General features: G+C 45.3%; 1 non-coding gene and 1 pseudogene across 1 annotated transcript; one reads left to right on the forward strand and one right to left on the reverse strand.

Annotated features, from left to right (window-relative positions):
- Positions 1-8,954: 8,954 nt before the first annotated feature.
- On the forward strand, positions 8,955-10,967 carry LOC137335606 (zinc finger protein 271-like; annotated as a pseudogene).
- Positions 10,968-16,516: 5,549 nt separating this feature from the next.
- On the reverse strand, positions 16,517-16,609 carry trnay-gua (transfer RNA tyrosine (anticodon GUA)). Its single transcript has 2 exons — positions 16,573-16,609; positions 16,517-16,552 (listed from the first exon to the last, which is right to left on the reverse strand). It is a non-coding gene; the product is annotated as a tRNA-Tyr (tRNA).
- Positions 16,610-27,821: the final 11,212 nt, after the last annotated feature.

The raw sequence follows: 27,821 nt of genomic DNA on the forward strand, positions 1-27,821 counted from the left end.
ATTACGGTCTGGCGGTTAAATCTGTTCCCTCTTTACTAAAAATACTAAAATTCCCCCCTTTGAACCCGGGACTTTTAGCATTTTTATAACCTATACCAAACTTGTTTATCCTGTACTGTACATTACTTATTAAATATTACAGGTAAGCAGAGTACTTGAGCTGTCACAGCTGTGACTTTGACATTTCTCCCTCTCCTCTGGATCTCCCCGGTAACTGCCACGAACCACAATCTTCTGTCACTCTTCTCCATCAGGAAGTTCCGAGTCTCGGTTTTCAAATGAAATAACGCCCATCTCTTCAATCAACGACAGCCCAGAGAGAGTTTCTTAGTTTCAGCTCCCAATTTCCCCAAATCCACAAAGTAGCATCAAAATAATTGTCCTTAAGTTAATAATAATAATATAATTAAAAGTTCTTATCGTCTGGGGTTTTGTTTCAGATTCCACGGCTTTTAAATGTCGCTGCGGATGTTTAACGATTCGCCTCTTGGTTGGAGGCTTCTGTGTGGGAAAGATCAGGAAGTGATAATTGAGAGACCGAGGATGAAGCTGTTTGATGGGAGCACTGGTGACACAGACCGTGCGCGGCTCCAGTGGCGCAATCGGTCAGCGCGCGTTATTTCTACAATAATTATACCCTCGAGAAATGCTGGAGTTGTGAATTTCAGCTCCATCTAAAGTAGTTGAACCTTCTAAACATTTTTGATTGGAGTTCAAGGTACAACCGGTTCCATAACGCATCGACTTCTTCATGTCCCCATGTGGGCACTGAGGCTCCTCTGGCCTCCCGTCTTGCAACAGCAGGTGAGAGTTTATTTGTTCATAAGAGGAGAGGGGGCGAATAGCGACAACTGAAATGGTAAAGCGGCAGGCACGAGATGTTTAAATCTGAAGAACCAAAACACAATTCTTCTTTCCGTGAAGCAGGTATTCATCGGTTTGAAGTGTCGTGTAGGGAAAATTCGGGAGGCAAATCTGTTGCCTGGTGTCACGGTGTAACGGGTGAAATTATTCAGCTTTCAATTGTTGATCGGCTGAAAGGTCGAGAGGCCTTTTCCAGCTCCCGTGTGGAACAAGTTTGGCTTTTGAGCCATTGGGTAAAGTGTTTTATTTTTATTGCTGCTGAGGAATGACAAGACATTTTGTACAAACAAGAAGAATTGCAAAATCACGAGTTCACTGTCCATGTTTCTTACATCATGTTCAACAGAAACAAGGATTCTCCTCAACACGTTGCTGAAAATTGGATAAAAGGGATACTCCCCCAAATTCGACAGCGACAAGGATAATTCTGAGTCCTACCATGAATCTGTATGATGGAAACCAATTTGACAGCGAGCCTGAATAGCTCAGTCGGTAGAGCATCAGACTTTAAAAACAGGTAGTGATCTGAGGGTCCAGGGTTCAAGTCCCTGTTCAGGCTAAAAGTTTTAAAACAGCTGGCAAGATCTGCTTTTCCAGCGGACCAATATCAACGAAAGGAGCAAGAGTTGGCCATGCAGTCCCTGGAGCCTGCTTCGCCATTTGATAAGGTCATCGCTGATCTTCGACCTCAACTCCACTTTACCGACCTATCACCATATCCCTTGAGTTCTTTTGTGTCCAAAAATCTATCTACCTCAGTTTTGAATCTATTCAATGGCTCAGCATCCACAGGCCTCTGGGGTGGAGAATTCCAATGATTCACAACCCTCTCAGTGAAGAAATCTCTCTACAAAATGGCCGGCCCCTTATCTTGAGATTATAACCATTAGTTCTAGACTCTCCAGCGTGAGGAAACAACATCCCAGTATGTACCCTGTCAAGCCCTCTAAGAATTTTATATGTTTCAATGAGATCACCTCATTATTGTAAACTGCAGAGAATATAGGCCCATTCTACTCAATCTCTCCTCACAGGACAACCCTCTTATCCCAGGAATCAATCTAGTGAACCTTTGTTGCACCCACCCGAAGACAAGTGCATCGATCCGCAGATAAGGAGATCTGCCAGGTGAATTAGATGTTTGTTGCAAACACGGAGAATTAATGAAACCAAGACTTCCCTGCAGAGCAAGGAGTTGGAAAGAAAGATGCTGGGCATTGAGAGGCGAAGGATTTTGTATGTTGCAGGATGAATGGACAAAAGGATCTCAACTCCCTGCTTCTTTTCTACACTGATAAATCGAGACAAAAATATAATCTCCGTGCTTCTTTCAGATAATGAATGTCTGAATGCTCAAGAGATCACTGATCCAAGCCAATTATCTCCACTCGCACTCTTCTTCCACGTTGCTTAGCTTTGAAATTGTGCATTTTTTCACACTGGGATTCAACTTGAAGAAAACGAAGCTGTGATCAGCTGGTGTTGTTCAGGAAACGGAGTGCAAGAAGATACATAAAAGGCCAATGATAACAGTGACTGTTCGAACACTGTGAGCTACAGTTAAAGATTAGCAACATTTAAAGTGTCAGGCAGCAGATATTTTCCAAGTCATGACAGAAATGGCAAGAAAATTTCACACTCTGGATCTTGACCCTTCCCCTGGGATTCTCACTTTGAACAAGTGGGATTTGTTTTGAGACAGGATGTCCCAGCTCTCCACCTTTAAAGGGACAAGGACAGGACCAGATGTGCTGAATGGCATTTCTTTTTGACTTCACTGCAGTGCCTAGAAACCCTGCTCACTATGGTCTGTGTGTGTTTGATGGGACAGCATAGAGGGTGTGGAGGGAGCTTTACTCTGTATCTAACCCGGGCTGTCCCTGCCCTGAGAGTGTTTGACGGGGCAGTGTAGAGGGAGCTTTACTCTCTATCTAACCCGTACTGTCCCTGCCTTGGGAGAATTTGATGTAACAGTGTAGAGGGAGCATTACTCTGTGTCTAACCTGTGCTGTCGGTATCCTGGGTGTGATTGATAGCCCAGTCCTGAGGGAGCTTTACTCTGTATCTAACCCGTACTGTACATACCCCAGGAGTGTTTGATGGGACAATTTAGAAGGTACTTTACTTTGTATCTAACCCGTGCTGTACATACCCGAGGAGGGTTTGGTGGTACAGTGAAGAGGGAGCTTTACTCTATATGTAACGCGTGCTGTACCTGCCCTGGGCTTGTTTGATGGTGCAGTGCAGAGGGTCTTTAGTCTGTATCTAACCCGTGCTGTACCTGACTGGAGAGTGTTGACACTGGGTGCTCACCTCGATGAGAACAACATTTAACCCGAAGATGATAAGATAAACCCATCTGCTCCTCCCCTGTACACAGACCTTGGGAGACATTGAGTGTACCTAACATATTTAGACAATGCCCATAATCAATTTTTGAACACCTCCCTCAGATCTCCCCTTACCGTTCTTTGTCCTATGAAAAGAGTCCCAGTTTCTCTAATCTCTCCTCATATCTAAAGTCTCTCGTCACTGATATTTCACATTTCAGTGAATCATTTCTGCACTCTCTCCATGGCATTGACATCCTTCCGAGTGTAAGATCCCCAAAACTTGACACAATATTCTAACCGCAGCCTAACCAATAACTTGTACAGGTTTACATGGCCTCTGTCCTTTTGTACTCTATACCCCTATTTGTAAAACCGAGGATCACATGTATTTTTCAACCACTTTATCAACTTGACCTCCCACTTTTAAAGGTTTGTGTATCTGAACACTTTGCAGGTTTAGAGATATTAACATAACATGGCTACAATACATTGACATTAAATATCTGATATAATGTGTATTATGGGAAAGAGAAGTTTAATCTGAGTTAGAAACTCAAACAGGCGCTTGACTGCAGGCAGGTCGTCATGGCAACACAAATCAGCCATTCCATTCCACAGAATCGGCTGGTTGGAATCTCTAATCCGATAAGGGGAAGGAACAGGAATTCGTCTGTTATTAACCATAATATAAACCTGAACCAGAGTGAGCAATATAGTAGATTAGATTGTAATGTGTGATGCTTATTTAATGAATATGAAATGTTATCTCCTGATGTTAAGTAGCATACAGGGTAAGATAAGGCAGAAAAGGAAAGCTTATGTCAGACACCGAGAGCTCAATAATACAGAAAGCCGAGAGGAGTATAAAAAGTGCAGGGGTGAAATTAAAAAGGAAATTAGGAAACCAAAGAGAGAGCATCAAAAAATATTGGCAAATATAATCAAGGAAAATCCAAAGATGTTTTATGAATACATTAAGAGCAAGAGGAAAATGAAGGAAAGGGTAGGGCCTTTTAGAGACCAAAAAATGAACCTATGTGTCGAGGCAGAAGATGTAGGTCTGGTTCTTAATGAATACTTTGCTTCCGTCTTCACAAAAGAGAGGGATGGTGCAGACATTGTAGTTAAGGAGAAGGTGTGTGAAATATTGGGTGCGATAAACTTAGTGAGAGAAGCAGCATTAAGGGGTTTAGCATCTTTGAAAGTAGATAAATCACCAGGGCCGGATGAAATGTATCACAGGGTGTTACAAGATGCAAGGGAGGAAATAACGGAGGCCCGAACCATCATTTTCCAATTCTCAGTGGATACAGGCGTGGTGCTGGAGGATTGGAGGACTGCTAATGTTGTACTATTGTTTAAAAAGGGAGCGAGGGACAGACCGAGTAATTACAGGCCAGTTAGTCTAACTTTGGTGGTGGGCAAGTTTAAGAATCAATTCTGAGGGACATGATAAACCATCACTTAGAAAGGCACGGAGTAATCAAGGACAGTCAGCGTGGATTTGTTATGGGAAGGTCGTGTCTGACTAACTTGATTGAATTTTTTGAGGAGGTAACAAGGAGAGTCGATGAGGGTAATGCATTTGATGTAGTCTACATGGATTTTAGCAAGAGTTTTGACAAGATTGCACATGGCAGACTGGTCAAAAAGGTACAATCCCATGGGATCCAAGGGAGAGTTGCAAGTTAGATCCAAAATTGGCTCAGTGGCAGGAAGAAAAGGGTGATGATCGACTGGTGTTTTTATGACTGGAAGGCTGTTTCCAGTGTGGTTCCGCAGAGCTCAGTACTCGGTCCCTTGCTTTTTGTGATGTATATGAATGATTTGGACTTAAATGTAGGGGGCTTGATCAAGAAGTTTGCAGGTGATACAAAATTGGCCGCATGGTTGATAGTGAGGAGGAAGCTGTAGAGTGCAGGAAGATATCAATGGACTGGTCAGGTGGGCATAAAAGTGGTAAATGGAATTAAATCCGGAGAAGTGTGAGGTAATGAATTTGGGGCCAGCAAATAAGGCAAGGGAATACACAATAAATGGGAGGATACTGAACGGTGTAGAAGAAGTGAGGGACCTTGGAATGCATGTCCACAGATCCCTGAAGGTAGCAGGATAGGGAGATAAGGTGGTTTACAAGGCATATGGAATTCTTTCCTTTACTAGCCACGGCATAGACCAGGGAGGTTTTGCTGGAACTGTATATAACACTGGTTAGGCCACAACTTGAGTACTGTGTACAGTTCTGGTCACCACAATACAGGAAGGGTGTAATTTCACTTGATTGGGTACAGGGGAGATTTACGAGGATGTTGCCAGGACTGGATAGTTTTATGCACGAGGAAAGATTGGATAGGCTGGGATTGTTCTCTTTGAAACAGAGGAGGCTGAGGAGTAATTTCATTGAGGTGTACAAAATTATGTGTGGCCGTGATAGGCTGGGTAGCAAGGACCGATTTCCCTTAGCAGAGAAGTCAATAAACAAAGGGCAGGGCATAGATTTAAAGTGATTGGTAGTAGGATTATTGAGGAGCTGAGGAAAACATTTTTCACCCAGAGGGTGATAGGTGTCTGGAACTCACTGCCTGAAAGGGTGGTCGAGGCAGAAACCCTGAACTCATTTAAAAGGTACCCGGATATGCACCTGAAGTGCTGTGACCGAAAAGGCTATGGACCAAGTGCTGGAAAGTATGATTAGGCTGGATGGGACGAATGGCCTCCTTCTGTGCCGTAAATTTTCTATGATTCTATGATTCTAATTAACAGTAAGCAGGGTAGTTCAGGGATCAGGAGAACACTACTGAAGAAAAGTAACTGCTGGGAACCAAGCAATGTGTCCTTGTAAACCACAGATTAGGGAAGTTGCAGCTCCAGTGACAGATGGATCACAACAGGGTATAAAAATGAGGGGATACTGATGTAAGGGGCAGTTGGGACTGGAGACACCGGAGATCAAGCTCAGGGCGTCCGTCGTTCCATCCAGAGGACTGATCTCGTCTACACGGGGGATTTGCATGTTTACTCTGGAACGGTAGAGGCAAGAGAATTTGCTCATATATTTCTTAATGAGGTATTAAAGTTGCTGACTCTCAGACTTGTTAATAAATAAGACAATGCATCAGTTAAAACCTTCCACACCTAAGTCTCTTTGCTGCTCGACTTTAAGACTTTGACCATTTAGTTTACATTTCATCTCATTTTTCTTCCTCTCAAAATGCATCCCGTCACATTTCTCTGCATTAAATTTCACCTGCCCCATTTACTAACCCGTGGACGTCACAATTGCCCAAGGTGCCAATTTTGGCGTCATCTAGAAATTTTCACCTTGTGTCCCACATATCCAAGCTCAGATCATTCTCTATATTGAGAAGAGCCATGGTAACACTGACCCTGGGGCACACCACTATTAATATCCCTCCAGTCTGAAGAACATCCATTAACCACTACTCTCTGTTTTCTGCCCTTTACACAACTTCCTATCCACACTGCCTCATTCCCGATAATAAGGGCAGTATTAATTTTATCAACAAGCCTCCTGTCCGGCATCTTACCAAACACCCTTTCACAATCAATGTACACAATATCCACTACATTCCCTTTATCAGTAGACTTGAGTTCTCTCAAATGATCCATGTTGGCTGTTCTTAATTAATGTGTTTTTCTAACAAATGTTGAAATGCTTGCTCCACCTCATCTGCTTTGATCTGTTTTAAAACGCAACAGAAAGATCAAGTCGTCTTCTGGAGTTTAAGATAAATTAGATTTTAAAAATTATGTTTAAGACAATGACGGGCATCTGGGCTTAGACCCGCCCATTCTGTGCCGCAACTCTCGCCCCTCACACACTCCGATTGATTGGAGGAACAACTCACCCGCTCACCCCTCCAGTCAATTTCCGCTCCTCCTATTGATACGGAACTCTCCTTCATCACCATGGTGGGATTAGTGTTGACACTGACATCCTGAGGTGCAGTTCGAAAATAAACCTTAATTGAACCCGTCAGTTGCAACATTTAATAAAACGAAATTAATAAAAGTTACCGTAAAAAATATTTTCTGGAGTTTACCAAAGTGGTGGAGCGTCTGCGCTGTGTGTTTGTGCCAGTTTAAATGGCACGAAGAGCTGGGGTTTCAGTTAATTTTATTTTCCTTGGTCCAAAGGCGCTCTCGCTTCTTCCAATGTATTTGCTTCTCAGCAAGATGTTAAGACCAGCAATGGCGGCGGCATCACCCAGCATGCAGCGCGGTACAGATTGTGCCCTATTTGAATCAGTGGAGCACAGAGCGCAGGCGCAGTAGTGACTCATTATCGGTCAGTGTGTCCTGAGCATGCGCGGCCATTCGAGGCTGCGGGAGGAGCGCGTTCGGTGCAGGTGAGAGGATCGGAGCAAGAGGATCAATAAACCCCGGGGCCCGGGTCCGGGCTCAGGCCCAGGCTCAGGCTTCACAAACCCCGAGTGCGGCCCCAGACCCGAATATAAAACAGTGAACATTATCCCCCCCTCACTACCCGCCGGTTTCCGGTTTCTCCCGTTTCGCTCCGGACCAACTCTCAACAAAAGGCCGCGGCCCCGCGCATGCGCGGTGTAATCTGGGAATTCTCAGGGAGCGTCTGTAAATGAAGGAGAAATGGTGATCGGTCAGGGAGCGTCTGTAAATGAAGGAGAAATGGTGATCAGTCAGGGAGCATCGGTAAATGAAGGAGAAATGGTGATCGGTCAGGGAGCGTCTGTAAATGAAGGAGAAATGGTGATCAGTCAGGGGGAATCTGCAAATGAAGGAGAAATGGTGATCAGTCAGGGGGAGTCTGTAAATGAAGGAGAAATGGTGATCAGTCAGGGAGCATCGGTAAATGAAGGAGAAATGGTGATCTCTTTTTCTTCAGTCATCCAGGGAGCTCGAGCTTTGGATGCTGTTCCTTTCCTCCTCGTGGGAATCGGTCTACTCTCTACCAAACCCACTCCTCCTCGAAGGCCTCCCATTGTTCAATTACTGTTTTGTTGCCAATTTTTGATACCAATTCACCTGGACAAGATCCCTTTTTAACTCATGAAATTAGCCCTCCTCCAGTTAAGAATTTTCACATTTGACTGTCCCCTGTCCTTTTCCATAACTGTTCTAAACCTAATGAGATTATGATCACTGCTGCCCCATTGAAACATGCTCCACCTGCCCCACTTCATTCTCCACACCGAGCCCACTGCTGTAATCACATTCACTCTCTCACACTCACTCTCTCACACTCACTCTCTCACATTCACTCTCTCACCCTTTCACTCATGGTTTAGGGCCACTCAAAGATGATGCGATGTGTTTGGATTTCAGCACAGGGAGGAGGGAGAGTGTGTGGGACGGGGATTTACAGCTTTGAGGAATAAGAGAGGAAAGAATGTTCCATAGAACGTCGAGTTATCTGATCTGAATTTTTATCCTGTACTTACAGTGATAACTTTTATAAACTCCTTTTACAGGGTATTAGAAGGGGAGGATTTGCAGACAGGAAACTCAAACCAAAGATCACGTCAAGATCTGACAGAGTCATTTGATTCATCAGGACTTGAAGATCATCGGCCTTTGAATGTGGAAGGAGAAATGTTTCTCTGTTCTGTCTCTGGGAGAAGATTTCAAACATCAGTGTGAGTGGAAAAGCACCGAGACACACACACCCGAGTGAGAGTGTTCCAGTGCACTGACTGTGGAAAGAGCTTTAACCAGTTACATAGCCTGAAAAAACATCACACCATTCACAGCGGGGAGAAACCGTACACGTGTTCTGTGTGTGGACGAGGCTTCAACTGATCGTCCAACCTGGAGAGACACAAGGACACCCGGACCACGGAGAAACCGTGGAAATGTGGGGACTGTGGGAAGGGATTCAATTACCCTTCACTGCTGGAAACTCATCGACGCAATCACACCGGGGAGAGGCCGTTCACCTGCTCCGTGTGTGGCAAGGGATTCACTCAGTCATACAGCCTCCTGATGCACCAGCGATTTCACTCTGATAAGCGACCTTTTAAGTGTTCGAATTGTGAAAAGAGGTTTAAAAGCAAAAGTAACCTGCTGACACACCAACGCATTCACACCGGGGAGAGGCCGTTCACCTGCACCGTGTGTGGGAAGGGATTCACTCGGTCATCTCAGCTTCTGTCACACCAGCGAGTTCACACTGAGGAGAGGCCGTTCTCCTGCTCCGTGTGTGGGAAGGGATTCACTGGTTCATCCACCCTGCTGACACACCAGCGAGTTCACACTCGGGAGAGCCCGTTCACCTGCTCCGTGTGTAAGAAGAGATTCACTCAGTCATCCCACCTTCTGTCACACCAGCGAGTTCACTCTGATGAGAGACCTTTTAAATGTTCTGACTGTGAGAAGAGGTTTAAAAGCAAAAGGAATCTGCTGACACACCAATGCACTCACACTGGGGAGAGGCCGTTCACCTGCTCAGTGTGTGGGAAGGGATTCACTCGGTCATCCATCCTGCTGACACACCAGCGAGTTCACACTGGGGAGAGGCCGTTCACCTGCTCCGTGTGTAAGAAGAGATTCACTCAGTCATCCCACCTTCTGCAACACCAGCAAGTTCACTCTGATGAGAGACCTTTTAAATGTTCTGACTGTGGGAAGAGATTTAAAATCAGAATTGAACTATTGAGACACCAACGCACTCACACTGGGGAGAGGCTGTTCACCTGCTCCTTGTGTGGGAAGAGATTTACTCGGTCATCCCACCTTCTGTCACACCAGCGAGTTCACACTGGGGAGAGACCTTTTAAATGTTCTGACTGTGAGAAGAGATTCAACAGCAAAATTGATCTGCTGTCACACCAACGCAGTCACACTGGGGAGTGGCCGTTCACCTGCACTGCATGTGGGAAGGGATTCACTCGGTCATCCACCCTGTTGATGCACCAACGCACCCATACTGGGGAGAGGCCGTTCACCTGCTCTGTGTGTGGGAAGGGATTCACTCGGTCATCCACTCTGCTGACACACCAGCGAGCTCACACTGGGGAGAGGCCATTCACCTGCTCTGTGTGTAAGAAGAGATTCACTCAATCATCACACCTCCTGTCACACCAGCGAGTTCACTCTGATGAGAGACCTTTTAAGTGTCCTGACTGTGAGAAGAGATTTAAAATCAGAAACGAAATGGTGAGACACCAACGCACCCACACTGGGGAGAGACCGTTCACCTGTTCCTTGTGTGAGAAGAGATTTACTCGGTCATCCAACCTTCTGTCACACCAGCGAGTTCACTCCGATGAGAGACCTTTTAAATGTTCTGACTGTGAGAAGAGATTTAAAAGCAAAATTGATCTGCTGACACACCAACGCACTCACACTGGGGAGAGGCCGTTCACCTGTTCCTTCTGTGAGAAGAGATTTACCCGGTCATCCACCCTGCTGAGACACCAGCGAGTTCACACTGATGAAAGACCTTTAAATGTTCTGACTTTGGGAAGAGATTTAAAATCAGAAACGAACTGCTGAGACATCGACGCACTCACACTGGGGAGAGACTGTTCTCCTGCTCCGTGTGTGGGAAGGGATTCACTAATTCATCCCACCTTCTGAAACATCAACTTGTTCACACTATTGAGTGACCTGTTAATTCACTGACTGTGAGAAGAGCTTTAAAAGCAGAAATGAACTGCTGACACATCAACTCACGCCCATTGGGGAGAGACTGTTCACCTGCTCCGTGTGTGGGAAGGGATTCACTCAGTCATCACACGTGCTGAGACACCAGCGAGTTCACATATGACTGCAGGGGTCGGATTCTGCTGTTAATCCCATCCAGGACTGAACCATGTTCATTCTGACAGTTGGGGTTTGTTTCTGCTGATGTCAATAACCCCTATAACTGGGCTGGAGTTTAATAATCTGGATATCTGTAAAATAAATCAGATTTGTTTTAAACACCTTGTTGTAGATTTTAGTCTTTCCCACCTGAGTGTTTAGCATCACCTGACTGGAGCTCAGAAAGGACAATCTGCGGGGAGGATCGTCCGGTGGGAACAGAACTTCAGCCTGGACACAGTCCTTCAGGGCCACACTGAGAGGGATAAACGGCACTTTGGTCTTTCTCGTCTCCCTTCTCTGACAGTAAAGTCACCGTGCGGCATCCAGTCTGAAAATGACTGTGGTAATTATTCTATGAAGATTTCACCTGTTTGAGTGACAGTCCTGAGTCTACCATTTAAGGCAGGCGTTAACTCATTTAAAATAAACCCGTTAAAAATAAATGAGTTAAAGTCTGCATTAAAATAGCAGAGGGAGGAGTTCACAGGAGCCTGTTAACTGCTGGTACAATTATACAACAGTCATTCGATCTCCAGATAAAGAAGGACCTGCAGTGTGTTTCCAGAATTCATGGTTTTATTGATGTGTGCGTGTTAGACACCAGGATCACTAAAAATACACGACCCGGACCATCCACAGGGTGGGGGCGATCCCGACAGTTACTCTGGGATCACTCCCACTGCGGAACTCCACCACTGACCCTGCTGAAGGTTGCAGGCTCAGGGAGTGGGGCCTCCAGGAGTGGACTGTGAGAAAGCTGGGTTTCAGTATCCTGACAAATATATGCTGAGGTACCAGAGGAATCCTTACTAAGGAACCGTCTGGGATTTTACCTCTCAGTGTGGGTCTAGCGGTGAATGATTCCTGAGTCCCCGAACTGTCTTACATTTAACCCAGATCGGATCAGGATCAATTCAGTTTACAGGAGAATTGGGACAAATATCACCCACAATCGAGGGAGACAAAAGCAGCCATTGGAGAAGCTCAGAGATCTTTGGAAAAGAAGATGGTGCACAATTGTGGGAATAATAGCAAATGTCTTTCCAGCTACATCAGGAGTCAGAAGACCATTTCTGACATTTGTTACCCGGGGATGAGGGGGCGGACATATGAGGAGAGGTTGAGTAGATTGGGACTCTACTCATTGGAGTTCAGAAGAATGAGAGGCAATCTTATTGAAACATATAAGATTGTGAAGGGTCTTGATCGGGTGGATGCAGTAAGGATGTTCCCAAAGATGGGTGAAACTAGAACTAGGGGGCATAATCTTAGAATAAGGGGCTGCTCTTTCAAAACTGAGATGAGGAGAAACTTCTTCACTCAGAGGGTGGTAGGTCTGTGGAATTTGCTGCCCCAGGAAGCTGTGGTAGCTACATCATTAGATAAATTTAAAACAGAAATAGACAGTTTCCTAGAAGTAAAGGGAATTAGGGGTTATGGGGAGCGGGCAGGAAATTGGACATGAAGCTGAGTTCGGATCGGTCAATGCCCTGTGGGTGGCGGAGAGGGCCCAGGGGCTATGTGGTCGGGTCCTGCTCCGACTTCTTGTGTTCTTTAGATTTGTGGTTGGGATCAGATCAGCCATGATCTTATTGAATGGCGGAGCAGGCTCAAGTGGCCGATTGGCCTACTCCTGCTCCAATTTCTTATGTTCTTATGTTCTTATGTTCATTAAAGATGGTTTAGGGCCACTCAAAGACAGTTCAGGACAGATTCCCGGGCTATGGCAGAGCTGTTAAATGACTATTTCTCATCAGCCTCCACTCCTGTGGATGATGCTCAGATTCCAGCTGTGGGATGTGCTGTCAACAATAACATCATAAATATTAAAATAGAAAGGGATGTCACTTTGGATAAAATATGAACTCTCAAAATGCATTGTGCTCCAGGTCCAGATGATATCCACCCCTGGGTGTTTAAAGAGATGGGACGGGTGCTCTGTGAGCCCCTTGCCTGTATCTTCAACAGCTCAATAGAGTCAGGGATTGTCCCCTGAGATTGGAAGGTAGCTCACGTAGTTCCCATTTTCATTAAAGGGGACAAATCAGAGCCGGGGTAGGACAAGCCCATCAGTGTGACCTCGATCAGAGGGAAGATGCTTGAAGGGATCCTAAGAGATGCTGTTTATCATCACGGGGAAAGAGAAGGGGCCATTAGAGATACTCAACACGGCTTCTGGGAAAGAAGGTCGTGTCTCACAAACTTGCTTGAGTTTTTTGAAGAAGTTGCTGGGTCAGTGGATGAGGGTAATCCGGTTCACATTGTCTATCTCAGGGGTGTCAAACTCATTTCCTTTGGTGAACCTGATCCGATATCCTGACACTTGGCCTGGGCCACATTCAGCAAAAGTTATTAAACTGGAAATAGATGAAGATGAACTATATTGTTACTTACGTACATTTAGATGTTGTTTACTGCTACTGCTGCTCCCGATACCTGGCGCCTCTTAGCTTGAACTATTGCACCAACATTTGGAGTAAATGACTGGGCTGAGGCCTGTCTTGGATAAAAACATGAGGACCACTTGTCATTACAGAACTGTGTGCCCCAAACACTAACCGTGGAAGTGAATTCCACAGACTGCCTACTCCCTATGTAAAGAAGTTTCTCTTGAATACTGCTCTAAAACAGATAGCAGGGGTTAATTGTAGCGACTCACACTGTGTAAGGTGGAAAGTGATGTTCCACAAGGATTGGTTCTGGGACCACTGTTCACAATTCACATAAACGATTTGGACTCGGGAATCGGAAGTACAATTTCAAAATTCACAGATGACACCAGATTGGCAGGTGGGGTGGAGTTTAGATAATATTGATGAAGATTGCGACCAAATACATAATACATTAATAAACTTGCAAAATGGGTGTTTAATGCAGATGACAGTGGAGTGGAGCATTTTGGGGGCAAGAATTTGGAAATTGTGCCCTGTTTAGCTCCTTGAAAGTGGAGTCACAGGTGGATAGGGTGGTGAAGAAGGCATTCAGCATGCTTGGTTTCATTGGTCAGATCATTGAATGCAGGAGTTGGGATGTCTTGTTGAAGTTGTACAGGGCATTGGTGAGGCCACACTTGGAGTACTGTGTACAGTTCTGGTCACCCTATTATAGAAAGGATATTATTAAACTAGAAAGAGTGCAGAAAAGATTTACTAGGATGCTACCGGGACTTGATGGTTTGACTTACAGGGAGAGGTTAGACAGACTAGGACTTTTTTCCCTGGAGAGTAGGAGGTTAAGGGGTGATCTTATAGAAGTCTATAAAATAATGAGGGGCATCGATAAGGTAGATAGTCAAAATCTTTTCCCAAAGGTAGGGGAGTCTATAACGAGGGGGTACAGATTTAAGGTGAGAGGGGAGAGATACAAAAGGGTCCAGAGGGGCAATTTTTTCACTCAAAGAGTGTCTGGAACGAGCTGCCAGAGGCAGTAGTAGAGGCGGGTACAATTTTGTCTTTTAAAAAGCATTTGGACAGTTACATGGGTAAGATGGGTATAGAGGGATATGGGCCAAGTGCAGGCAATTGGGACTAGCTTAGTGGTATAAACTGGGCGACATGGACATGTTGGGCCGAAGGGCCTGTTTCCATGTTGTAACTTCTATGATTCTATGATTCTATGATTCTATACCCAAGTCCAAGTCAGTAATATATATCAAGAAAAGCAGTGGTCCCAGCACCGACCCCTGGGGAACACCACTGTACACCTCCCTCCATTCCGAAAATCAGTCATTCACCACGACTCTCTGCTTCATGTTATTCAGCCAATTCTGTATCAATGCTGCTACTGTCCCTTTTATTCCATGGGCTTCAATCTTGATGACAAGCCTATTATGCGGCATTATATCAAACGCCTTTTGGAAGTCCATACACACCACATCAACCGAATTGTCCTCATCGACTCTCTCTGTTACCTTATCAAAAAACTGTATCAAGTTAGTTAAACACGATTTGCCTTTAACAAATCCGTGCTGGCTTTCCCTAATCCTTGTCCAAGTGGCTGCTAATTGTGCCCGGGTTATCGTTGCTGGAACTTTCCCCACTACCGAGGTTAAATTGACTGGTCTGTCGATGCTGGGTTTTATCTTTCACCCTTTCTTGAACAATGGTGTAACATTTGCAATTCCCCAGTCCTCTGGCATCACCCCCATATCTAAGGATGTTTGGAAGATTATGGCCAGTACCTCTGCAATTTCCACCGTTACTTCCCTCACTAACCGAGGATACATCCCATCCGGACCAGGTGACGTTTCTACTTTAAGTCCAGCCAGCCTTTCAAGTACCTCCTCTTTATGAATTTCTAGCCAATCCAGTATCTTAACTACATCTTCCTTTACTGACATTCTGGCAGCATTTTCTTCCTTGGCAAAGACAGATGCAAAGTATTTATTTAGTACCTCAGCCATGCCCACTGTCTCCCACTGCCACTTCCTCACTATAACTGGGGTTAGTGGTGCAATGGATAACGCATCTGACTATGGCTCAGCAGACGATATGTTCGATTCCTACTTGGCTTGGGAGTTTTTTTAATGCAAACTGCATTATTTTATGGCTTTCAATACCTTGCAAGCTGTTCCACTTGGTGGTGCTGCCTGGCTCCATACCTGGTAAGTGCCTTCTCAGTGCAGCAAGCAGTGGTTCAGTGCCATAATCTGAAAGTCCTGAATTCAATCTTCAGAGAAGGCATCAAGGATTACGATGCTTTTTTTTCCATCTCTCACCTCATCTTTCCATCTTTGCTGCAAAGCAAAATCAAGAACTTTTGCTTACTGCAGCACATCAAAAGATTTGCTGCCCCTTGACCTCTCTGTACCCAAACACACAGTGAAGTTTAGGAAGTTCATGGGCTATGGAATCACTGACAACACTCTTGTTTCTGTATAATTGTCCCAAGACAAACGGCGAGTGGAGAATATAATCAACGATCCCGCTACTTCTCACATGCCAAGTGAGCGCTCCACCAGTTGAGCTAATTCCTCATTTGCTGTTTGTAAATCGCCCTTCACAGTTCCCGCCTCGCACTCGCCTCCAAGCTGCTCCACGACCAGCAGAGAAATCTTGATTTGGGTTGCCGCTCCTTGAATATATTAAATACTTTGCTCCAATCGGCGGTATCGAGCATCAGCAAGTGAGGAACAGCAGAACGGGAAGCCACAGTAATCATGAATGATGCTGAGAAGAGCCCGAGCCTTCGGAAGGAAGACGAGGTCACCGGAAAGCAACGGCCGCCCGAGCTTGAGGGAGCAGCGTCAGCCCTGTCTGACTGACTGATCGAAGATCTTTTTGCCTGAAATTGAGGGCGATTTGAAGTGTTGCTGCTCAAAGGCACTCCCTGCTGGTGAGCAGAGGGAAATGCTCGAGTGAAACAGCCGTGCTCGGGCAGAAACAGAAAGCTTTAAGGTTTGAGAAAGGAAAAGTGGTGTCCTGTGACTCAGTGGCAACATGTTAATCTGGAAACTGCCGTTAAAGTTCAGAGAGCGACCTTGAGGTAATTGCTGCTTATTCCAAAAGCACACTCACTCCTTCGAGCCGGAATTGAACCAGCGACCTAAGGATTACTTCAATTGTTTAATTCACTACAGTCCTCCGCTCTACCAGCTGAGCTATCCAAGGGAAGTGATACAAAAAATTGTCTTTGGTGATTGTTCACCGTGCGCCTGTTGACACGTTCAGACTCGTGGAGTCCGGTGCTGATCGAAGACTTCTTTCACCTGAAAGCGAGAGCTGAGTGTTTTGAAGTATTGCTGCTCAAAAGCACTCCCTGCTGGTGAGCAGAGGCAAAACAGCCGTGTTTGGGCAGACACAAAAAGTTTTGCGGCTTGAGAAAGGAAAAGAGGCGTCCTGTGCCTTCATGTCAACATGTTAATCTGTAAGTTGCCTGTAAAGTTAAGAGAGCGACCTTGAACTAATTGCTGCTTATTGCAAAATCACGCGTACTCCTTCGAGGAGGAATTGAACAAATGATGTAAGGGTGCCTTTGTCTTATTTTCTACGATAGTCTTGTCACTCTGACAGCTGAGATATCAATGGGAAGCAGCAAAAATATTTCACTTTGGTGATTGTTCACCGTGCACCTTTGACACACCCGGACTCGTGGATTCCAGTGCTCATGACTGAGGCTGACTCGGTACCTGCTCATACCGCAGCGCTGTGGAAGTGTGAGCTGCTCCGTGTTCTCCACAGCCTGGGCCAGTGACACAATGAATAATGTGACTGATTATTGATCTGGATATTGTGGGTTTAAGTTTACGGAGGGTGTAAAGTGGAAGGCCGGGCCTGGAGAGCATTGGAATAGTCGAGTCTAGAGATAAACAAAGGCACGGATGAGGGTTTCAGCAGCAGAACATCAATCTGGCAGTTGAGATTTGTTTCTGCTGATGTTAATAATCGCTATAACTGGGCTGAAATTCAATATTCTGGATCTATGTCAAATAAATCAACTTTATTTCAAACAGAATGGGTCAATTACTTGATGAATTCAAGGTAAGAGACTAATTGATGTCCTAATTACCGATTATTATGCCTTTTCTCCTTTCTCACTGTAGATTAATTCAGTTCTCATACCTTCAATTACTCTCATGGCCAAGTCCCAGTTCCCCGGTCCTTCCCGAGTGCCTCTCCCAGCCTTGGGAGCCAGGGAAGGTATCGGTAATGTACCCGGGATCACTAAACACAAAACCCAGTCTGTGAATCACTTTCAGCTACTGGACTTATCGTGTGTCCCACAGCATCTCTCTCACCTTCGATGTGTGAATAGAGCATCAGGCCTGGAAATCTCGTCTTCAATTTAAATCCACTCTGCAAATGTATTTAACAAAATACAAACAAGTAAACACATCATGGCCCAATAATCCAGCACTAAATTCAAAGGAGTCAGTCTGTTATCAAACTCCTTGAGTGGACAGACAAAAGAAAAATCCCAACTCTAAGATCCCCTCGAATCCTTTGCAAATACCTTTCAAATCTTGACAATAATCAACAAGTCTAATTTAATGTTGATCTTTATCTTGAGTGGGGTTGGAATACAGAAGTGATGCTTCAGTTGTAAAGAACCTTGGTCAGACCCCATCTGGAGAACAGGGCACCGAACCGAGAGAGAGATCAATCGGCCTTGGGAAAGATACAGTGCAGATTCACCAGAATGACGCAGGGGTTAAAAGGATTAAATTATGAGGACGGGTTGCATAAACTTGGTTTTTATTCCAATGAGTTTAAAACATTGAGATGTGATCTCGTCGAGATGTTTAAAATAATAAAGGGATTCAATAAGGTAGATACAGAGAAATGATTTAATCTGGAGGGGGAATCCTGAACAAGAGGGCATAAGAAATAGGAGCATGAGTGGGCCATACGGCCCCACGAGCCTGCTCTGCCATTCAGTAAGTACATGGCTGATCTTCTACCTTAACACCACTTTCCTGCCTGATTCCTTGAGTCCTTCTGTGTCCAAACATCTCTCGATCTCATTCTTGTACATATTCAACGTCTGAGCGTCCACAGCCCTCTGGGGTAGAGAATTCCAAAAATTCACCACCTTCTGAGTGAAGAAATTTTTCCTTATCTCTGTCCTAAATGGCAGATCCCTTATCCTGAGACTATGCCTCCGAGTTCGAGACTCTCCAGCCAGGGGAAACAGCCTCTCAGCATCTACCCTGTCAAGCCTTCTAAGAATTTTAGACGTGTCAATTAGATCACCTCTCATTCTTCTAAATTCCAGAGATTATAGGGCCATTCTGTTCAATCTCTCCTCACACAACAACCATCTCATCCCAGGAATCAATCCAGTGAACCTTTGTGGCACCCCCTCGAAGGCAAGTATATCCTTCCTCGGGTCAGGAGACCAAAACTGTACACAGTACTCCAGGTGTGGTCTCACCAAAGCCCCATATAATTGCAGCAAGACTTCCTTACTCTTATACTCCAACCCCCTTGCAATAAAGGCCAACATTCCATTTGCTTTCCTAATTGTTTGCTGTACCTGCGTATTAACTTCATGTGATCCGTGTACAAGGACACCCAAAACCCTCTGAACAACAGCATTTCTTAGTCTCTCACCTTTTAAAAAAATATTCTGCTTTTCTATTCTTCCCACCAAAGTGAATAATTTCACATTTCCCCACATGATACTCCATCTGCCAACTTCTTGATAATCTTAACATTAGAGCGAGGTCATTTATGAGCAAAATAAGATAGTAATTTTTCACACAAATGGTGGTGGAAATCATAAACTCACTTCCCCGAAAGGCTGTGGATGCTGGGGCTCGATTGAAATGTTCAATATTGAGATTGATGGGTTTGTGTTGTGTGAGGGTTGAAAGGGATCTGGAGCTTGAATCTGATCAACAAGCCTCCTGTCCGGCATCTTCTCAAACACTTTTTAACAATCCATCTTCACAACCTCCATTGCATTTTATCCCCACACTGTGTTATTCCCTCCAATAATCCCTGCTGTCTGTCCTGAATTAATCCATTTCATTCCCAATGTTGAAATCTTTGCTCCACCCACTCGGTTCCATCGGTTTTTCTCCACAACACAAAGGGCCAGTTTTCCCCAAGAGTTTCACACCAATCAGCTTTCAAAATGAGGCAGAGTTTCAGCCAATGAGGGAGATCCGGGCTCAGCCCCGCCCACTCGGTGCCGCAAGTCCCGCCCCTCACACACTCCCATTGGTTGGAGGACCAACCGCCCGCTCGGTCCTCCAGTCCCTCTCCGCTCTTCCTATTGGTCCGGAGCTCCCGTCAATCACCCGGGCAGTGTGAGCTGAGCATGCGCGGCGGGCGGGGAGTGAGGCCGAGATCGTGTCCGCAACAGGTGAGAGATGGGCGGGGGGAGCGGGTTAATAAACCCCGGGGGAGGGGGCGGGGGCTTCACAAACCCCGAGTGCGGCCCCGGGCCCGAATATCAAACAGTGAACATTCTCCTCTCTCTCTCTACACTCCGGGGGCTCCGGTTTAGATCAGACCCGAAACTCGACAAACGGCCCGCGGCCTCCGAGCATGCGCAGAGTCAGCGTCAAACCTCGTGACTCATCGAATCAGGGAGCGTCTGTAAATGAAGGAGAAAAGGTGATCGGTCAGGGAGCGTCTGTAAATGAACGAGAAATGGTGATCGGTCAGGGAGCGTCTGTAAATGAAGGAGAAATGGTGATCGGTCAGGGAGCGTCTGTAAATGAAGGAGAAAAGGTGATCGGTCAGGGAGCGTCTGTAAATGAAGGAGAAATGGTGATCGGTCAGGGAGCGTGTGTAAATGAAGGAGAAATGGTGATCGGTCAGGGAGCGTGTGTAAATGAAGGGGAAATGGTGATCGGTCACGGAGCGTCTGCAGATGAAGGAGAAATGCTGATCGGTCAGGGAGCGTGTGTAAATGAAGGGGAAATGGTGATCGGTCAGGGAGCGTCTGCAGATGAAGGAGAAATGCTGATCGGTCAGGGAGCGTGTGTAAATGAAGGGGAAATGGTGATCGGTCAGGGAGCGTCTGCAGATGAAGGAGAAATGGTGATCGGTCAGGGAGTGTGTGTAAATGAAGGAGAAATGGTGATCGGTCAGAGAGCGTCTGTAACTGAAGAGAACTGGTGATCAGTCATGGAGTGTGTGTAAATGAATGAGAAATGTGATCAGTCCGGGAGCATATTTGAATGAAGGAAAAATTGTGATCCGTCTGGGAGCATCTGTAAATGAAGGATAAATGGTCATAGAATCATAGAAGTTGGCCCTCCGGCCCAACATGTCCATGTCGCCCAGTTTATACCACTAAGCTGGTCCCAATTGCCTGCACTTGGCCCATATCCCTCCATACCCATCTTACCCATATAACTGTCCAAATGCTTTTTAAAAGACAAAATTGTACCCGCCTCTACTACTGCCTCTGGCAGCTCGTTCCAGACACTCACCACCCTTTGAGTGAAAAAAATTGCCCCTCTGGACCCTTTTGTATCTCTCCCCTCTCACCTTAAATCTATGCCCCCTCGTTATAGACTCCCCTACCTTTGGGAAAAGATTTTGACTATCTACCTTATCTATGCCCTTCATTATTTTATTGACTTCTATAAGATCATCCCGAAACCTCCTACTCTCCAGGGAAAAAAGTCTCCGTCTATCCAACCTCTCCCTATAAGTCAAACCATCAAGTCCCGGTAGCATCCTAGTAAATCTTTTCTGCACTCTTTCAAGTTTAAAATATCCTCTCTATAATAGGGTGACCAGAACTGTACACAGTATTCCAAGTGTGGCCTTACTAATGTCTTGTACAACTTCAACAAGACATCCCATCTCCTGTATTCATTGTTCTGACCAATGAAACCAAGCATGCTGAATGCCTTCTTCACCACCCTATCCACCTGTGACTCCACTTTCAAGGAGCAATGAACCTGTACTCCGAGATCTCTTTGTTCGATAACTCTCCCCAACGCCCTACCATTAACGGATTAGGTCCTGGCCCGATTCGATCTACCAAAATGCATCACCTCGCATTTATCTAAATTAAACTCCATCTGCCATTCATCGGCCCACTGGCCCAATTTATCAAGATCCCGTTGTAATCCTTCTTCACTGTTGGTGTCATCTGCAAACTTACTAACCATGCCTCCTAAATTCTCATCCAAATCATTAATATAAATAACAAATAACAGCGGACCCAGCACCGATCCCTGAGGCACACCGCTGGACACAGGCCTTCAGTTTGAAAAACACCCCTCTCCAACCACCCTCTGTCTTCTGTCGTCAATCCAACTTTGTATCCAATTGGCTACCTCACCTTGGATCCCGTGAGATTTAACCTTATGTAACAACCTACCATGCGGTACCTTGTCAAAGGCTTTGCTAAAGTCCATGTAGACCACGTCGACTGCACAGCCCTCATTTATCTTCTTGTTTACCCCTTCAAAAAACTCAATTAAATTCGTGAGACATGATTTTCCTCTCACAAAACCATGCTGACTGTTCCTAATCAGTCCCTGCCTCTCCAAATGCCTGTAGATACTGTCTCTCAGAATACCCTCTAACAACTTACCCACTACAGATGTCAGGCTCACCGGTCTGTAGTTCCCAGGCTTTTCCCTGCCGCCCTTCTTAAACAAAGGCACAACATTTGCTACCCTCCAATCTTCAGGCACCTCACCTGTAGCTGTCGATGATTCAAATATCTCTGCTAGGGGACCCGCAATTTCCTCCCTAACCTCCCATAACGTCCTGGGATACATTTCATCAGGTCCCGGAGATTTATCTACCTTGATGCGCGTTAAGACTTCCAGCACCTCCCTCTCTGTAATATGTACACTCCTCAAGACATCACTATTTATTTCCCCAAGTTCCCTAACATCCATGCCTTTCTCAACCGTAAATACCGATGTGAAATATTCATTCAGGATCTCACCCATCTCTTGTGGTTCCGCACATGGATGACCTTGTTGATCCTTAAGAGGCCCTACTCTCTCCCTAGTTACTCTTTTGCCCTTTATGTATTTGTAGAAGCTCTTTGGATTCTCCTTTGCCTTATCTGCCAAAGCAATCTCATGTCCCCTTTTTGCCCTCCTGATTTCTCTCTTAACTCTACTCCGGCAGTCTCGATACTCTTCAAGGGATCCACTTGATCCCAGCTGCCTATGCATGTCATATGCCTCCTTCTTTTTGACTAGTGCCTCAATCTCCCGAGTCATCCAAGGTTCCCTACTTCTACCAACCTTGCCCTTCACTTTATATGGAATGTGCTTACCCTGAACCCTGGTTAACACACTTTTGAAAGCCTCCCACTTACCAGACGTCCCTTTGCCTGCCAACAGACTGTCCCAATCAACTTCTGAAAGTTCCTGTCTAATACCATCAAAATTGGCCTTTCCTCAATTTAGAATTTTAACTTTTGGGCCAGACCTATCATTCTCCATAGCTATCTTAAAACTAATGGAATTATGATCACTGGTCCCAAAGTGATCCCTCACTAGCACTTCTGTCACCTGCCCTTCCTTATTTCCCAAGAGGAGGTCAAGTTTTGCCCCCTCTCTCGTCGGGCCATCCACATACTGAATGAGAAATTCCTCCTGAATACACTCAACAAATTTCTATCCATCCAAGCCCCTAATGCTATGGCTGTCCCAGTCAATGTTGGGAAAGTTAAACTCCCGTGCTATTACCACCCTATTTTTCTTGCAGCTGTCTGTAATCTCCTTACATATTTGCTCCTCAATTTCCCGTTGACTATTTGGGGGTCTGTAGTACAATCCTATCAAAGTGATCTCTCCCTTCTTATTTTTCAGTGATGGGTCAGGGAGAGTCTGTAAATGAAGCACAAATGGTGATCAGTCAGGGATCGTCTGTAAATAAAGGGCAAATGGTGATCGGTCAGGGAGCTACTCCAACCCCCTTGCAATAAATTCCAACATTCCATTTGCCTTCCTGATTGCTCGCTGGACCTGCAAGTTAACTTTCAGTGTTTCTTGTACGAGGACACCCAAATCTCTCTCAACGCCAACATTTCATACTTTCTCACCATTTAAAAAGTATTCTGTTTTTCTGTTTTTCCCACCAAAGTGAAGAACCTCACATTTCCCCACATAATACTCTATCAACAACCTTCTTGCCCACTCACTTAACCTGTCTATATCCCTTTGCTGACTTTTTGTGTTCTCCTCACAGCTTATTTTCCCACCTAGCTTTGTATCGTCAGCAAACTTGGATACATCCTTGTGGCACCCCACTGGTTACATGTCTAAGTCATTAATATATCTCAAAAAGAGTCATGGTCCCAATACCATCTCCTGCGGATCATCACTGTACACTACCTTCCAGTCTGTGAAACAATGGTTCACCACTGATCTCCACATTCTGCCAATTTTGTATCCATGCTGCCATCGGCATCAGTTTTACCAACAGGTCCATTCGGTGGTACTTTACCAAACGCCTTTTAAATGTCCGTATACACAACATCGACTCACTACCCTCATCACCCTCTCCGTTATTTAATTGAAGAACTCAGTCAAATTCGTCAGACATGATTTTACTTTTAACAAATCGATATTGACTGTCATTTATTAACCCACGTTCTTCCAAGTGAGAATTAATTTTGTCCTGGATTCTGGTCTCTGGAAGTTTCCCACCACCGACGTTAGGCTGACTGGCCTGTAATTGTTCGGTTTATCCCTCTCCCACATTTTTGAACAGGGGTGTGACACTTGCAATCCTCCAGTCCTCAGACACCACTCCCATATCCAAGGAGGATTGGAAGATTGTGGTCAGAGCCTCCGCTATCTACACCCTGACTTCCCTCAGTAATCCAGGAGGCATCCCATCTGGATCGAAAGACGTTTTTACTTTGAGCACTGCCAATCTTTTAAGTACCTCCTCTTTATCTATTTTTAATCATCTCCAATATCACGACTACCTCCTCCTTTACTGCTACAATGGCAGAATCCTCTTCTCTGGTGAAGACGGATGTAAAGTACTCATTTAGAGCCTCAGCCATGCCCTCTGCCTCCACAAGAAGATCTCCTTTTTTGTCCCTAATCGACCCCACCCTTCCTCTGACTCCCCTTTTACTATTTGTATGTTTATAAAAGACTTTTGGATTCCCTTTTATGTTAACCACCAATCTATTCTCATACTCTCTCTTTGCACCTCTTATTCCCTTTTTTAGATCTCCTCTGTACTTTCTTTGTTCAGCCTGGTTCACTACTGTATTATGAACCTGACATTCATCACAAGCCTCCTTTTTCTGTTTCATTTTAATCTCTATCTCTTTAGCCATCCAGGGAGCTCCAGCTTTGGATGCCCTTCCTTTCTCCCCCGTGGGGATCTGTCTGCTCTGTACCTGAACCAACTCCTCCTTCAAGGCCTCCCATTGTTCAATTACTGTTTTGTTGCCAATTTTTGATTCCAATCCACCTGGACAAGATCCCTTTTTAACTCACTGGAATTAGCCCTCCTCCAGTTAAGTATTTTCACATTTGTTTGTTCCTTGTCCTTTTCCATAACTATTCTAGACCTAATGAGATTATGATCACTGCTGCCCCACTGAAACATGCTCCACCTGCCCCACTTCATTCTCCACACCGAGCCCACTGCTGTACTCACATTCACCCTCTCACATTCACTCTCTCACATTCACTCTCTCACATTCGCCCTCTCACATTCGCCCTCTCACATTCGCTCTCTCACATTCGCCCTCTCACATTCACTCTCTCACATTCACCCTCTCACATTCGCCCTCTCACATTCACTCTCTCACATTCGCCCTCTCACATTCGCCCTCTCACATTCGCCCTCTCACATTCACTCTCTCACATTCACCCTCTCACATTCCCCCTCTCACATTCGCTCTCTCACATTCGCCCTCTCACATTCGCCCTCTCACATTCGCCCTCTCACATTCGCCCTCTCACATTCGCCCTCTCACATTCGCCCTCTCACATTCGCCCTCTCACATTCGCCCTCTCACATTCGCCCTCTCACATTCGCCCTCTCACATTCGCCCTCTCACATTCGCCCTCTCACATTCGCCCTCTCACATTCGCCCTCTCACATTCGCCCTCTCACATTCGCCCTCTCACATTCGCCCTCTCACATTCCCTCTCTCACATTCACCCTCTCACATTCACCCTCTCACATTCACCCTCTCACATTCACTCTCTCACATTCACTCTCTCACATTCACTCTCTCACTTTCAATCTCTCACATTCACTCTCTCATTCACTCTCACTTTCAATCTCTCACAATCATTCTCTCACATTCACTCTCTCACATTCACTCTCTCACATTCACTCTCTCACATTCACTCTCTCACATTCACTCTCTCACATTCACTCTCTCACATTCACTCTCTCACATTCACTCTCTCACATTCACTCTCTCACATTCACTCTCTCACATTCACTCTCTCACATTCACTCTCTCACATTCACTCTCTCACATTCACTCTCTCACATTCACTCTCTCACATTCACTCTCTCACATTCACTCTCTCACATTCACTCTCTCACATTCACTCTCTCACATTCACTCTCTCACATTCACTCTCTCACATTCACTCTCTCACATTCACTCTCTCACATTCACTCTCTCACATTCACTCTCTCACATTCACTCTCTCACATTCACTCTCTCACATTCACTCTCTCACATTCACTCTCTCACATTCACTCTCTCACATTCACTCTCTCACATTCACTCTCTCACATTCACTCTCTCACATTCACTCTCTCACATTCACTCTCTCACATTCACTCTCTCACATTCCCTCTCTCACATTCACTCTCTCACATTCACTCTCTCACATTCACTCTCTCACATTCACTCTCTCACATTCACTCTCTCACATTCACTCTCTCACATTCACTCTCTCACATTCACTCTCTCACATTCACTCTCTCACATTCACTCTCTCACATTCACTCTCTCACATTCACTCTCTCACATTCACTCTCTCACATTCACTCTCTCACATTCCCTCTCTCACATTCCCTCTCTCACATTCCCTCTCTCACATTCACTCTCTCACATTCCCTCTCTCACATTCACTCTCTCACATTCACTCTCTCACATTCACTCTCTCACATTCACTCTCTCACATTCACTCTCTCACATTCACTCTCTCACATTCACTCTCTCACATTCACTCTCTCACATTCACTCTCTCACATTCACTCTCTCACATTCACTCTCTCACATTCACTCTCTCACATTCACTCTCTCACATTCACTCTCTCACATTCACTCTCTCACATTCACTCTCTCACATTCATTCTCTCACATTCACTCTCTCACGCACTCTCACATTTACTCTCTCTCACAATTATTCCCTCACATTCACTCTCTCATGCACTCTCACATTCACGCACTCTCACATTCACGCACTCTCACATTCACACTCTCTCACATTCACAATCTCTCACATTCACAATCTCTCACATTCACAATCTCTCACATTCACAATCTCTCACATTCACAATCTCTCACATTCACAATCTCTCACATTCACAATCTCTCACATTCACAATCTCTCACATTCACAATCTCTCACATTCACAATCTCTCACATTCACAATCTCTCACATTCACAATCTCTCACATTCACAATCTCTCACATTCACTTTCTCAGTTTCACACTCTCTCACTTTCACACTCTCTCACTTTCACTCACTCACATTCAATCTCTCACAATCATTTTCTCACATTCACTCTCTCATTCACTCATGGTTTAGGACCACTGAAAGATGATGCGATGTGTTTGGATTTCAGCACAGGGAGGAGGGAGAGTGTGTGGGACGGGGATTTACAGCTTTGGGGAACAAGAGAGGAAAGAATGTTCCATAGCATCTAGAATTGTCTGTTCTGAATTTCTATCCTGTATTTACAGTGATAACTTTTATAAACTCCTTTTACAGGGTATTAGAAGGGGAGGATTTGCAGAGGGAAATTCAAACCAAAGATCACGTCAAGATCTGACAGAGTCATTTGATTCATCAGGACTTGAATATCATCGGCCTTTGAATGTGGAAGGAGAAATGTTCGTCTGTTCTGTCTCTGGGAGAAGATTTCAAACATCAGTGTGAGTGGAAAAGCACCGAGACACACACACCCGAGTGAGAGTGTCCCAATGCACTGACTGTGGAAAGAGCTTTAACCAGTTACACAGCCTGAAAAAACATCACACCATTCACAGCGGGGAGAAACCGTACACGTGTTATGTGTGTGGACTAGGCTTCGACTGATTGTCCAACCTGGAGAGACACAAGGACACCCGGACCACGGAGAAACCGTGGAAATGTGGGGATTGTGGGAAGGGATTCAATTACCCGTCAGAGCTGGAAATTCATCGACGCATTCACACCGGGGGGA

The sequence above is a fragment of the Heptranchias perlo genome, chromosome 20 (assembly GCF_035084215.1).
Source record: "Heptranchias perlo isolate sHepPer1 chromosome 20, sHepPer1.hap1, whole genome shotgun sequence".
In the NCBI taxonomy this organism is placed as follows: Eukaryota; Metazoa; Chordata; class Chondrichthyes; order Hexanchiformes; family Hexanchidae; genus Heptranchias; species Heptranchias perlo.